The following is a 16,302-nucleotide window of genomic DNA, read 5'->3' as shown; positions in this document are numbered from 1 at the left end:
GTTTCAGCGTTTTTGGCTTGGTACCGCATTTTTGGCAGTGTTACTATCTCCCTAGCTACATTGCATGAGAAAAATCAACATACTCACCTAGCAGGTGTCGTCGGTGTCCCGGGGGCCACTCTCCGGAGCTCCATGCAGGCTGCTGGGCACTTCTCAAGCCATCAGAGCATTTTTTAGTGACGGAGGATTGAAATTTCCTACCTCCAGCAAGAGATTACTCTGATTGCCTGAGTCAGCTGAGTGACAGCCCACTCAGCCAATCACAGCCAGAGCTGGATGCTTCAATCATAGCCATTCATCCATGAATGGTTGTGATTGGAGCAATCCATGAATGGCTGTGAAATAAGCACCGAGGTCACGTGAGCCGGTGATGAATCTAGAAGCAAGCGATGAAAGAGGCAAGATTCTGCAATGAACAGTCGGCAAAACTGGAAATCAGTGAAAGACGAAGACGACAAAAGTAGAGGTATGACTGTATTATTAATAAAGGAATCTAAGGAATAAAACAAAAATACATATTTGGTATCATTGTGTGATTTGGTATGATCCATAAACGTCAGATCTATCAAAGTAATGCATTATTTACCCCGCACAATGAACGTTGTCAGTAGAGATGAGTGAGCACGCTCGTTTAAGGCTGATGCTCGAGAGAGCATCGTTCTTTTCGAGTAACTGCTTACTCGACTGAGCACCATGCGGGGGGGGGGGGCTGCGGGGAGCGGCAGGGAGAGAGAGAAAGAGATCCCTGCTTACTCGAAAAGACTGCATCAGCCTTAGACGAGCGTGCTCGCTCATCTCTAGTCGTCAGAAAAAAATAAAGAACCCCAGAAATGCGCTTTTTTGGTTACCCTGTGTCCAAGAAAAAATGCAATAAAAAGCGATCAAAGAGTCATATGTATTCCAATGTGGTACCAACGCAAACCACAGGACATCCTGCAAAAAATGAGCCCTCGCTCAACTATGTCAACAGAAAAATAAAAAAGCTATTGCGCGCAGAAGATGGCGGCAGAGAATAATTTTAAAACATTAAATATCTTTGAAAAAAAATACAAGTAGTACAGCAAAAGCAAGAACTATATAAGTTTGGTATTGCAGTAATCGTACTGACCCATAGAATAAAGTTATCATGTAATTTTTGTTGCAGTTTGTGCGCCATAGAAATAGGACGTACCAAAAGATGGCGGAATTTAATTTTTTTCCTTTTCTCTCCACTTAGAATTTTTTAAAGTTTTTCCAGTACTTTATATGGTACATTTGATAATACCATTGAAAAATTCAACTCGACCCGCAAAAAACAAGCCCTCATACAGCGACGTCGATGGATAAATAAAGGAGTTTTTAAAAAGGGGAAAGGAACACACAGAAATAAAAAAAAAACTGAAAAGTTTTGTCACTAAGGGGTTAACAGTTACCATACCTACTTTACATTGCAATCATTATATTTTATTTTTTAATAGACTTCTGTAGAAAAGCACACTACCAGTCATTAAACAGTTAATTATGGGTGACTTCAAGTGGATGAGGCCTTGGTGATAAACACCTGCAGTCACCATGGCAACTGTGCTGATGTCATCCACAGCTAGGCCTACGTCATAAAGAGCCTACACAATAAAACTCCATGACGGAAGGGGACACGGCCAGATGCAGCGTGGTGCTTGGTGTGTCTGGAGACCTGGAGCTTCACCATCTGTGAGGGAGGAGGGGACGCCCGCCTAGCCAGCCAGATCAGCCATATTTACCTAGCCAGCCCAATCAGCCATAACTGCACAGCCAGCCAGATCATGTCTATTATCCCTAGCGATCCATGGGGTGACAGATGCTGCAGCCAGATCTCCGTCATATCCAGTATCCGCTGCCCGGAGAGGTCACATTTGGATATCTCCATTAGGCATCACACGGGGCCTCTGCTTTGCCCTCGCCTTGTTTACTAATAACCATCATATGTAATGTTCTGTTATAGGATGTATGACTGTAAGTATGATAAAATGTATCAATTCTGATAAAAGATGCTGTTACATATTGGCATTAACCCCCTAAGCCCGGAGGGAGGTCCGTCCTCCAGCCATGGCTCCCCAGAGGTTTCCTCCACAGGGGGTTTTTCCTCTCCTGAGTGCTGGACGATGACTCTTCGTGAGTCGGAGGTGCGCCATTTTCAGTGTCTACTTATAGCAATTGGTCTGAATTTACATTTGAGATACTGAATAAAAATATAATGTTATTTCAAATAAAATGTTGTCAATTTAACATCAAATGAAAGTGTCTTGTGTATTTGTTTCACAATCTTTGGTTCGGGTGAGGCTGTTTGGGACTCAAGATCCATCACATATGTCACAATGATGAAGCCGGACATCCGGTGGGGGCATTTTTAATCCAGATTTATTTCTCTGTGTTGAGGTCCTCAGCCAAAAAATGCTTCTAAGGACCAGCGGTACAGGTTCTGAGATGTCTACTAGTTTGTGAGATCACGAACGAGAACAATACCCTTAACACCATTGTAGACCACAGCTCTGGTGCTTTTCATGCTGCATGCACTTCCCACCAACCCTCCAACTTCCCACAACTCAATATAAAATGTCTTCTCCTATGGGGTCCCCTCTCGACACTCATGAAGCCGGACCACACAAAGCTGTCATCCCTGGCTGCAGGGACCCTCCCAGCAATGCGATTGGCGCTATCTGATGGATAGCACCGATCACATTAAAGTGAAAAAAAGTTTTTAAAAAGTTAAAGATTCAGCTGCCCTCATGGATCGGATCCATGGGAGCAGCTAAGATTACTCACCCCTGTCCTCTGTGCTGTCCCCTGCTGCTCTGGTCCTCCAGAACCTGACACTGGCCTTCTGCGTATGCTCGCCAGGCGTCATTACATCAGCCGCATGCGCAGAAGGCTGGGAACCTGAGCAAATTTGAAATATCCTGGCTCCTGAAGGTAGCTGGGAGGCAGGAGATATCACCGGGGACCGTCGTGATCACGGAAAAAGTGAAAAAAAAGTTTAAAAAAGTTAAAGTTGCACCTCCTCCCCTTATGGATTGGATCCATGAGGGGAGGGGAAAATACTCACCCCCTTTTCCATGATGTCCCCCGGGCTTCTGCACATGTGCCAATGTTGCGTGCATGGACAGAAGGCTGGAGAGCCCGTCAAATTCAAAGATAGCCGAGTGCAGGGAGATGTCACCGGGGACTGCTGTATGTGGTTCCTGGTCACATGATCATTATTATCCATTAGATAAGGGTCATCGCGGAAAGTTTAAAATTGTAAAAAAAAAGTTTAAAAAGATAAAGTTTCATCTCCTCTTACAGATTGATCCCTGAGGGGAGATGAAATTACATACCCAAGGTCCCTGGAATTGTCCCTTGATGGAATCTTTATCCAAGGACCTTACCCCGACTTCAGCGCATGCGCCCGTCAGCATGATGGCGGACATGTGCGCAAAAGTCAAAGATTGCCCGGGAAATTTAAAAGCTCCCTCTCCTGGCTGGGCGAGCCTGGAGATGTCACGGGGAGCCGCGATATGCGGTTACTGGTCACGTGATCGCCGTTATCAAATGACGATCATATAAAAAAAATTTTTTAAAGGTGAAGTTTCATCTCCCCTCACCAATGCAATCGGTGAGAGGAGATGAAACATCTTCCCAGAGGCCTCCGCATTTGAATCCCAATGCGATCCTCCTCAATGGACCCTTCCGGCTTCTGTGCATGCGCCCGCCGGCAAAATGCCACACACATTCGCAGGAGTCGGGGAGCCCAGGAAATTTCAAATCTCCTTGCTCTTGGCAACCAACAGTTGCGGAGTGCCTGGAGCAGTGACTGGTGGCCTTATTCAGCGGTCCCTGGTCACTTGATAAAAAAAGTAGTGGTCTACTATTAGGACAAATTCACACGGCTAGATAGAAATTGCGGATTCCACATGCGTTTTATCAATGGTAATACACAGATCAATCAAATGCATTGAATTTTACAATTCCACTCAAATTAGTGAGTACGCAGTTATGCGCAGTACATGGCCGTACGCAGCGCCACGGCCGGGCTCACAGCTGGGATCCGCTGCGGGCCTCCACAAGTGGATTCCACATACCACCGTGTGAGTCCGGCATTATTCGGACCCATACCTGTAATACATAATTTACAAGAAAATCCAGGAGCGCTCGCCTTCCAGCAGTTCCAGGAGCAGCTTGTTGAGCGCCTTCTGTGTGAAACCGCCACACCTCAGCAAAATTACGAAGACTCACAGAGCGCCACTTTTTACACCCCATCCCTTCCGCTGGGGTCAAGAAATATCCCCTGAAAAAGCATGGGAGAAGGAGGGATACCCAGTTTTATTGCCCCATGTTCCCATCCCAATCAACCTCCGTAATTACCCTTCAGACATACCACGCAGTTTTCATTATTACTTTTATCTAAGATTTAAAGAATGGCAAAAAATGGAGATGGGGGGATTATTTTTAGGGAGCCCATTTTTTTTCTGCAGAAGTGTGCAATGGGGCCTAGAATTTATTCAGTTGTGCCCTGAAATCCAACGAGTGTTTCCTCCATTTTAGGCCTAGTCATGTGTCCTATAAGTAGATTGCGGCTACAGTCAGTATGTTTCTGAACACAGGACAAACAGGGGTATCCATTTTGGGATGCAGGTCTCCATTTATATGTGTGCTGTACCAAAAAAATGTTTTTAAAATGACACAATTGACAAAAAAATGAAAATTGTAATTTTTTCCCTTCCTTTCCTTCCCCGAAACTGTGGGGTGAAAATACGTAGTATACCCTTTGATGAAGTCGATAAGGGGTCTAGTTTTCAAAATGTGGTTATCTGTTGGGGTTATCAATCGTTTTGGGCGCTCAAGGGCTCTACAAGTGTGCTATGGGCCTAAATCACCTTCAAGCAAAGTTTTTGTTCTGAAAGCCAACGGCTGCTCCTTTCATTTTGGGCTCCATTATGCATCCGGACATAAGATTAGAGTCACAACGGGTATGTTTCTGAATACAGGACAAACAGTGGTATCCATTTTGGGGTGCAAATCTTCATTCATATGTGTGCTGTTAAAAAAAGATGTTTTTAAAATGGCACAATTGCCAAAAAAATGAAAATCGTGTTTTCTTTCTTTTGCTTTGCTTAGATTCATTCAAAACCTGTGGGGTCAAAATATGCAGTACACCCCTAGATGAATTCGTTAAGGGGTTTCGTTTTCAAAATGGGATCATTTGTGGGGGTTCTATATCGTTTTGGCCACTCAAGGGCTCTACAAGTGGGCAATGGGGCCTGAAACACCTTCAAGCAAAATCACTGTTCTGAAAGCCACCGACTTCTCCTCTCGGTTTGGGCCCTGTTGTGCATACGGACATAATATTAGGGCCACAATGGGTATGTTTCTGAACAAAGGACAAACAGGGGCTCTTCCAATGTGCATCCAAAAGAAAGTAAGCAGAGGGAATTATGTATCTTATCAGAAATGGGAACAGCATGTTTGAACATATTTGATATATTACAATTGAAAATGTGAAAAAAACGACAATTTTTTAAAATTTTCCCGATTTTGGTGCTTTTAATAAATATACTCAAATTCTATCTGACTTTTTCACCACCTAAATGAAGTACAATATGACCCCAAAAAAAGCAATGCCAGAATCACTGGGATATGTAAAACCTGTTGGAAGCTGTGGAATGTCACTTTTACTACTGGGGCCACTGTGGGATGTCACCATTACTACTGGGGCTGTTGTGGGATGTCATTATTACCGCTGGGACCACCGTGGGATGTCACTATTACTACTGGGACCACTGTGGGATGTCACTATTACCGCTGAGACCGCTGTGGGATGTCATTATTACTACTGGGGCAACTGTGGGATGTCACTATTACTGCTGGGATCGCTGTGGGATGTCACTAATACTACTGGGGCCACTGTGGGATGTCACTAATACTCCTAGCGCCACTGTGGAATGTCACTATTACTACTAGCGCCACTGTGGAATGTCACTATTAACGCTAAGACCACTTTTGGGAAGTCACCATTACTACTGGGACAGCTGTGAGATGTCCCTTCAACTACTGGGGCCACTGTGGGATGTCACTAATACTACTAGGGCTACTGTGGGATGTCAATATTACTGCTGGGACTGCTGTGGGATGTCATTATTGCCACTGGGACCACCGTGGGATGTCAGTATTACTACTGGGACCACTGTGGGATGTCACTATTACCGCTGAGACCGCTGTGGGATGTCATTATTACTACTGGGGCCACTGTGGGATATCACCATTACTACTGGGGCTACTGTGGGATGTCACTATTACTGCTGGGACCACCGTGGGATGTCCCTATTACTACTGGGATCGCTGTGGGATGTCACTAATACTACTGGGGCCACTGTGGGATGTCTTTAATACTACTAGCGCCACTGTGGAATGTCACTATTACTACTGGGGCCACTGTGGGATGTCACTATTACTACTGGGACTGCTGTGAGATGTCACTTTAACTACTGGGGCCACTGTGGGATGTCACTAATACTACTGGGGCCACTGTGGGATGTCAATATTACTGCTGGGACTGCTGTGGGATGTCATTATTACCACTGGAGGTTGCTGTGGGATGTCACTATTTGTTACCATGCAGCGGTTTCTGGCCTCTCAGGGCGGTGGTGTGCGGGGTCTCGCGGTCAGGGCTCATCCCCCCTAGCTTGTTGTTCGACTGCCGGGGGGCACGGGTGCCTGGTCGGCATGGGCGGCGTGGTGCTGTTGGCACACGGCACTTGGCGCGCGCGCACCTGTGAGTGCAGCTGCCGTGCACAAGCTCCCTTTTATTATGTTCTATTGGGAGTTAGCTGTCTCCCTCCCTCCGCTCCTGGGCGGAGGCTTTTGTTTAAAGGTCGGGCAGAGACTTGCAATCACTGCCAGTTATTGGTTTCCCTCAGTATGCTAGCTAGACTGCCTCTGTTGGTCTTCTGCTTCTGTCAGCTTGTCTGCTATACTTTGCTATTATCCGCCAGGTTTTTCCATCTGCCTCAGTTCTACTTAGTATTGTTCAATTTGGTTATTTACATCTTTCTTTCCTGTCGGTATTCTACCCTTTCCATCCAGGTACGGCAGCGTCCCTTTTTCGGTCCCTACTTAGAGTAGGGACCACCGCCCAGTTGCCCACCTAGGGGTTAGCCAGGAGTGGACGCACGTAGACTGGGGGGGGGGGGGGGGTTGTGGGTGAAATCTAGGGCACCCTGGCTGTTGTATCACAGGTAGTATACCGTAACACTATTACTACTGGCACTGCTGTGGGATATCACTAATACAACTGGGGCCACTGTGGGATGTCACTAATACTACTGGGGCCACTGTGGAATGTCCCTATTACTACTAGGGCCACTGTAGGATGTCACTATTACTACCGGGGCCACTGTAGGATGTCACTCTTACAACTGGGGGCTGCTGTGTGATGTCACTATTACTACTGGGGCCACAGTGGGATGTCAATAATACTACTGGGGCCACTGTGGGATGTCACTATTACTACAGGGGCCACTGTGGGATGTCTTTATTACGACTGAGACCACTGTGGGATGTCAATAATACTACTGGGGCCACTGTGGAATGTCACTATTACTAGTGGGGGCCGCTGTGGGATGTCACTATTACTACTGGGGCCACTGTGGAATGTCACTATTACTAGTGGGGGCCGCTGTGGGATGTCACTATTACTACTGGAGCCACTGTGGGATGTCGCTAATACTACTGGGGCTGCTGTAGGATGTCTTTATTACCGCTGTAGCCACTGTAGAATGACACTATCACTGCTGTGGCCACTGTGGGATGTCACTATTACTACTGAGGCCGCTGTGGGATGTCATTGTTACCACTGGGGCCGCTGTGCAATTTCACTATTACTGCTGGGGCTACTCTGGGGTGTCACTATTACCACTGGGGCCACTGTGGGATGTCACTATTACCACAGGGGCCACTGTGGGTTGTCACTATTACCACTGGGGCCACTGTGGGATGTCACTATTACCACTGGGGCCACTGTGGGATGTCACTATTACTGCTGGGGCCACTGTGGTGAGTCACTATTACCGCTGGGCCGCCATGGGGGTCACTATTACTGTTGGGGTATTTTTACATGTGGAGGAAATTACCGTGGCAAACTCTGCAGCATTTCCGCATCCAAAAAGTTGTCAAAATCTGCATGCTGTCTATTTTGAAGTTGCCTGTACTTTTTATAATGACGGAGGTAAAAATCATACTTTGTGATGAGCCCTGCCCCCTGACCTGTTGGCACTTTGCGATAAATAAGTGGGTTTTGGGTTGCAGTTTGGGCACTCTGTCTCTAAAAGGTTTGTAATCACTGTCATAGGGTACGGAAGTAGGCACAGCCTGGTTGTTACAGTCAGTGGGAAACCAAGATAGCAGGGCAGCTTGGGGATGCATGTGGCACAGAACATTCTGTCACCGACATTTTTCTAGCAGAGTCTATATTTGGGTGTCCAGTTCCCTCCAGTGTGTAAGAGGGCGATAGACCGTGTACTGAGTATGGAGTTCTTGCAGAGACAGCACAGAGGCATTACAGTAAGCAACATTGGCAAAGGGCTGGCTGAATCCAGAGAGGTAAGCAGAAATTACCTGGTCTCAGCCTACTTGCTAGTTCAACGCTCTGTCTCTTGCTGGAGTATTAACCTGGCTCCATCTTACAGGCTCTTTGGAGGTCTTTAGTACTGTATATTGGACCACATACAATGAATGGCCACTTTCTTAGAACGACCGATCTGGTAGTGTGTTGAGCTTCCTTTGACCTGCAGGACTATGCCAATTCATCATAGCATCCAACCCTATGCATTCAATTTACCAGGTAATGTTTTTTCACTGCTCAGTGATTCAATTTTTGTGCACTTTTGTCCACTGGAGTCTTGCCTTTCTTTTCCTCCTAGTCAGCAATGGCACTACAACTGGTCATCTGTGGGGGTGTCCTGCCTTGAAGGAGAGCTACAAGACGAAGCAAACATTGCAGCAAGTTTTAACACTCTTTACTTGGCAGCCAATTAGTGGTCCACTCATTTTTAGTTTCACACACTGTATATACGAGTATACACAGTAAAACCTCTACTAGCATTGACATCTACTAAGACTGATTTTGAGGCCGTTTTTTTAGCCAAAATTTTGTTTCTGCTAACATTGGTTGCCTCTTATAACACCGGCATGTGCCGGCCACATGACTTTGTGGCTGAACCCATGTGATCTCCTGCTTGGCATCTCCTCTTCCTGTTTCTCCTAGTGCAACCCACACTTCTCCATCATCGGCGATGTGTAATTCACTAATATAGTACAGTACTGTACAATGGCACTCCAGATAATGTTGTCACCTGCAGTCCTATGTAACAGCACAGAGAACACAGTGATAATGCTGAGGACAGATGATGTACTGTAGTATAGCAGATGTCACTTGCAGTCCTATGTAACAGCTCTGAGAACACAGTGATAACTCTGAGGACAGATAATGATGTCAACTGCAATTCTATGGCCTGTATCGGTGGTCTATGTATGAAGAGTGATTGCATGGCGATCTCCCTACATACATCGTGGGCAAGGGCTGTTTCTTACAGCCCACACCTAGCGGAAGCAGGTGTGATAAACTGCGCGGCTCATCGGAGCAGTTAATCAATTCTGACAGCAGCATTTAAATCCTCCAAACATCGTCCCATATGGCCCCCACGATGAAATCGCAGGGAGTCATGCGGGTGTCATGGCAGCCTCGGGTCTACTCAAAGGCCCCAGGGCTGTCATGGCAGAATGCCTATCAATGTAAATCCAAATAATTAGATATTCCAAAAACACACCAAGCCACATTTTTCTAAAGCATTTTGCGCTGCTTTTTCAGCGCTAAATGCTGTACAATGCTCCCATTTGTTTCAATGGGGCTGTTCACACAAGCGTTTTCGGCCCTGTGTCGCCAATTGAAATGAATGGGCAGTGGTTTCAGCGTTTTTGGCTTGGTACCGCATTTTTGGCAGTGTTACTATCTCCCTAGCCACATTGCATGAGAAAAAAGAGAAAAATCAACATACTCACCTAGCAGGTGCCGTCGGTGTCCCGGGGGCCACTCTCTGGAGCTCCATGCAGGCTGCTGGGCACTTCTCAAGCCATCAGAGCATTTTTTAGTGACGGAGGATTGAAATTTCCTACCTCCAGCAAGAGATTACTCTGATTGCCTGAGTCAGCTGAGTGACAGCCCATTCAGCCAATCATAGCCAGAGCTGGATGCTTCAATCGTAGTCATTCATCCATGAATGGTTGTGATTGGAGCAATCCATGAATGGCTGTGAAATAAGCACCGAGGTCACATGAGGCGGTGATGAATCTAGAAGCAAGCGATGAAAGAAGAGGCAAGATTCTGCAATGAACAGTCGGCGAAACTGGAAATCAGTGAAAGACGAAGACGACAAAAGTAGAGGTATGACTGTATTATTAATAAAGGAATCTAAGTAATAAAACAAAAATACATATTTGGTATCATTGTGTGATTTGGTATGATCCATAAACGTCAGATGTATCAAAGTAATGCATTATTTACCCCGCACGATGAACGTTGCCATTAGAGATGAGCGAGCACGCTCGTTTAAGGCTGATGCTCGAGAGAGCATCGTTCTTTTCGAGTAACTGCTTACTCGACTGAGCACCATGCGGGGAGGGGGATGGGGTTGGTGGGTGCGGGGAGCGGCAGGGAGAGAGAGAGATCCCTGCTTACTCGAAAAGACTGCATCAGCCTTAGACGAGCGTGCTCGCTCATCTCTAGTAGTCAGAAAAAAATAAAGAACCCCAGAAATGCGCTTTTTTGGTTACCCTGTGTCCAAGAAAAAATGCAATAAAAAGCGATCAAAGAGTCATATGTATTCCAATGTGGTACCAACGCAAACCACAGGACATCCTGCAAAAAATGAGCCCTCGCTCAACTATGTCAACAGAAAAATAAAAAAGCTATTGCGCGCAGAAGATGGCGGCAGAGAATAATTTTAAAACATTAAATATCTTTGAAAAAAAAATACAAGTAGTACAGCAAAAGCAAGAACTATATAAGTTTGGTATCGCAGTAATCGTACTGACCCATAGAATAAAGTTATCATGTAATTTTTGTTGCAGTTTGTGCGCCATAGAAATAGGACGTACCAAAAGATGGCGGAATTTAATTTTTTTCCTTTTCTCTCCACTTAGAATTTTTTAAAGTTTTTCCAGTACGTTATATGGTACATTAAATAATACCATTGAAAAATTCAACTCGACCCGCAAAAAACAAGCCCTCATACAGCGACGTCGATGGATAAATAAAGGAGTTTTTAAAAAGGGGAAAGGAACACACAGAAATAGAAAAAAAACTGAAAAGTTTTGTCACTAAGGGGTTAACATTTGCCATACCTACTTTACATTGCAATCATTTTATTTTATTTTTTAATAGACTTCTGTAGAAAAGCACAGTGCCAGTCATTAAACAGTTAATTATGGGTGACTTCAAGTGGATGAGGCCTTGGTGATAAACACCTGCAGTCACCATGGCAACTGTGCTGATGTCATCCACAGCTAGGCCTACGTCATAAAGAGCCTACACAATAAAACTCCATGACGGAAGGGGACACGGCCAGATGCAGCGTGGTGCTTGGTGTGTCTGGAGACCTGGAGCTTCACCATCTGTGAGGGAGGAGGGGACGCCCGCCTAGCCAGCCAGATCAGCCATATTTACCTAGCCAGCCCGATCAGCCATAACTGCGCAGCCAGCCAGATCATGTCTATTATCCCTAGCGATCCATGGGGTGACAGATGCTGCAGCCAGATCTCCGTCATATCCAGTATCCGCTGCCCGGAGAGGTCACATTTGGATATCTCCATTAGGCATCACACGGGGCCTCTGCTTTGCCCTCGCCTTGTTTACTAATAACCATCATATGTAATGTTCTGTTATAGGATGTATGACTGTAAGTATGATAAAATGTATCAATTCTGATAAAAGATGCTGTTACATATTGGCATTAACCCCCTAAGCCCGGAGGGAGGGCTGTCCTCCAGCCATGGCTCCCCAGAGGTTTCCTCCACAGGGGGTTTTTCCTCTCCTGCGTGCTGGACGATGACTCTTCGTGAGTCGGAGGTGCGCCATTTTCAGTGTCTACTTATAGCAATTGGTCTGAATTTACATTTGAGATACTGAATAAAAATATAATGTTATTTCAAATAAAATGCTGTCAATTTAACATCAAATGAAAGTGTCTTGTGTATTTGTTTCACAATCTTTGGTTCGGGTGAGGCTGTTTGGGACTCAAGATCCATCACATATGTCACAATGATGAAGCCGGACATCCGGTGGGGGCATTTTTAATCCAGATTTATTTTCTCTGCGTTGAGGTCCTCAGCCAAAAAATGCTTCTAAGGACCAGTGGTACAGGTTCTGAGATGTCTACTAGTTTGTGAGATCACGAACGAGGACAATACCCTTAACACCATTGCAGACCACAGCTCTGGTGCTTTTCATGCTGCATGCACTTCCCACCAACCCTCCAACTTCCCACAACTCAATATAAAATGTCTTCTCCTATGGGGTCCCCTCTCGACACTCATGAAGCCGGACCACACAAAGCTATCATCCCTGGCTGCAGGGACCCTCCCAGCAATGCGATTGGCGCTATCTGATGGATAGCACCGATCACATTAAAGTGAAAAAAAGTTTTTAAAAAGTTAAAGATTCAGCTGCCCTCATGGATCGGATCCATGGGGGCAGCTGAGATTACTCACCCCTGTCCTCTGTGCTGTCCCCTGCTGCTCTGGTCCTCCAGAACCTGACACTGGCCTTCTGCGTAGGCTCGCCAGGCGTCATTACATCAGCCGCATGCGCAGAAGGCTGGGAACCTGAGCAAATTTGAAATATCCTGGCTCCTGAAGGTAGCTGGGAGGCAGGAGATATCACCGGGGACCGTCGTGATCACGGAAAAAGTGAAAAAAAAAAGTTTAAAAAAGTTAAAGTTGCACCTCCTCCCCTTATGGATTGGATCCATGAGGGGAGGGGAAAATACTCACCCCCTTTTTCATGATGTCCCCCGGGCTTCTGTACATGTGCCAATGTGGCGTGCATGCACAGAAGGCTGGAGAGCCCGTCAAATTCAAAGATAGCCGAGTGCAGGGAGATGTCACCGGGGACTGCTGTATGCGGTTCCCGGTCACATGATCATTATTATCCATTAGATAAGGGTCATCACGGAAAGTTTAAAATTGTAAAAAAAAAGTTTAAAAAGATAGTTTCATCTCCTCTTACAGATTGATCCCTGAGGGGAGATGAAATTACATACCCAAGGTCCCTGGAATTGTCCCTTGATGGAATCTTTATCCAAGGACCTTACCCCGACTTCAGCGCATGCGCCCGTCAGCATGATGGCGGACATGTGCGCAAAAGTCAAAGATTGCCCGGGAAATTTAAAAGCTCCCTCTCCTGGCTGGGCGAGCCTGGAGATGTCACGGGGAGCCGCGATATGCGGTTACTGGTCACGTGATCGCCGTTATCAAATGACGATCATATAAAAAAAATTTTTAAAAGGTGAAGTTTCATCTCCCCTCACCAATGAAATCGGTGAGAGGAGATGAAACATCTTCCCAGAGGCCTCCGCATTTGAATCCCAATGCGATCCTCCTCAACGGACCCTTCCGGCTTCTGTGCATGCGCCCGCTGGCAAAATGCCAGACACATTCGCAGGAGTCGGGGAGCCCAGGAAATTTCAAATCTCCTTGCTCTTGGCAACCAACAGTTGCGGAGTGCCTGGAGCAGTGACTGGTGGCCTTATTCAGCGGTCCCTGGTCACTTGATAAAAAAAGTAGTGGTCTACTATTAGGACAAATTCACACGGCTAGATAGAAATTGCGGATTCCACATGCGTTTTATCAGTGGTAATACACAGATCAATCAAATGCATTGAATTTTACAATTCCACTCAAATTAGTGAGTACGCAGTTATGCGCAGTACACGGCCGGGCTCACAGCTGGGATCCGCTGCGGGCCTCCACAAGTGGATTCCACATACCACCGTGTGAGTCCGGCATTATTCGGACCCATACCTGTAATACATAATTTACAAGAAAATCCAGGAGCGCTCGCCTTCCAGCAGTTCCAGGAGCAGCTTGTTGAGCGCCTTCTGTGTGAAACCGCCACACCTCAGCAAAATTACGGAGACTCACAGAGCGCCACTTTTTCCACCCCATCCCTTCCGCTGGGGTCAAGAAATATCCCCTGAAAAAGCATGGGAGAAGGAGGGATACCCAGTTTTATTGCCCCATGTTCCCATCCCAATCAACCTCCGTAATTACCCTTCAGACATACCACGCAGTTTTCATTATTACTTTTATCTAAGATTTTAGAATGGCAAAAAATGGAGATGGGGGGATTATTTTTAGGGAGACCATTTTTTTTCTGCACAAGTGTGCAATGGGGCCTAGAATTTATTCAGTTGTGCCCTGAAATCCAACGGGTGTTTCCTCCATTTTAGGCCTAGCCATGTGTCCTATAAGTAGATTGCGGCTACAGTCAGTATTAGAGATGAGCGAACGTACTCGTCCGAGTATTAGCGTGTTCGAGATGCTCGTTACTCGTAACGAGTACCACGCGATGTTCGGGTTACTTTCACTTTCCTCTCTGAGACGTTAGCGCGCTTTTCTGGCCAATTGAAAGACAGGGAAGGCATTACAACTTCCCCCTGCGACGTTCAAGCCCTATACCACCCCCCTGCAGTGAGTGGCTGGCGAGATCAGGTGTTACCCGAGTATAAAAATCGGCCCCTCCCGCGGCTCGCCTCAGATGCGTTGTGACATAGCTGAGGGACAGTGCTGTCGTGTTGGAGCTGCTGTAGGGAGAGCGTTAGCAGTTAGTGTAGGCTTCAAGAACCCCTACGGTCCTTCTTAGGGCCACATCTAACCGTGTGCAGTAGTGTGGAGGCTGCTTTTTGCAGTGTTGCACATTTTTTTTTTTTTTGGTATATCGGCCGTGCAGAGCATTGCGCCCTGCAGTAATAGTCCAGGGACAGAAGTGTGTAGGCAGGGCCAGAAGACATATATTATTGATTGAATATACGCAGTGGTCCTTTTCAAAAAAATATTGGGCAAAAAATCTATTTGGCCTGCCTGTCACTGTGCTCAGTGTTCTGGGTCCGTGTGTGCTGGGGGTAGTAGTTCTACAAATAAATACGCAGCCAGCTAAGTGTTACAGCAGGCGTGCGCCAAATTATTTCCTGGCGTTCCGTAAACGAAGTCAGCCTCCAACCACAGGCCAATAAGCGGCACATTTAATTACAGCGTTCTGTTTCTGCACTACTGCTAATACACCATGCTGAGGGGTAGGGGTAGGCCTATAGGACGTGTACGCGGGCGAGGACGCGGAGGCGCAAGTCAGGGTGTGGGCACAGGCCGAGCCAGTGCGGTGGCCAGGGGTAGGGGCAGGGCCAGACCGAATAATCCACCAACTGGTTCCCAAAGCGCCCCCTCGCGCCGTGTGATCTGTTTCAGTTTGTTGTATAAGGGGCTCATTCCCTGTAGTCTTGAGTGACTCTGTCAGTGTAGCCAACTGCTTTATTAGGCATTGCCTTTCCTCCTGCTGCACCCGCATAGCCTCTCCATGGGCTTTCAGCGGCTGAGCCATAGCCTCCTGTTGTGCTTTCTGGTGCTGAGCTATGGTCTCCTGTTGCAGCACTATCTCTGGCATCCATTGCTTCAGCCATTCCTCCATACTGGCTGCGCAGTTGCAGCGTCCACCCGGGACATGGGGTTATGGCACGCTCAGACAATCTCTCTTTGGTGGTTTCCCTTAGCAACGGTTCTCCAGTTGCTGCAGCAGAATGTCCATTAACTGGTGTATTAGCGTTTAGGGGCAGTAGCAGCGTGGGCATCCGCGGCCAGAGACAGTGACACCGGGCAACAACGTGCTTTAGTCCAGGCTTTGCCTGGGTTTATTGCAGCAGAAACAAAACCAAAACGTAAACAAACACCTGCTCGTCTGAGCGCTCACTATACATATGCTTGTTCCTGACTACTCACTGTCAGAATACTTCTTGCTGGCTGCACACAGCCAGTCTGGTCCTCAGACCTGTGGAGGTCTCACCACACCCTCCTGGGTGTTGAGGTTAGGGGTGTCACCCTGTCAACCTCGCCTTTTGGCTCTCTCACAGCCCACACGCTGGGCTAGCCAGGCTCCTTGCTCCACAGAGCCCCCTCTCTGGCTCTCAGCCAGACGCGCCCTCTCTGGCTCCTCCTCGTGGAAGTTCTGCCCTTCCTCTGTTCAGCGATGATCCTGGAACACACTGA

The sequence above is a fragment of the Eleutherodactylus coqui genome, chromosome 10 (genome assembly GCF_035609145.1).
Source record: "Eleutherodactylus coqui strain aEleCoq1 chromosome 10, aEleCoq1.hap1, whole genome shotgun sequence".
NCBI lineage: Eukaryota > Metazoa > Chordata > Amphibia > Anura > Eleutherodactylidae > Eleutherodactylus > Eleutherodactylus coqui.
The sequence above is the reverse complement of the archived record's forward strand: the minus strand, read 5'-3'. Positions refer to the sequence as shown.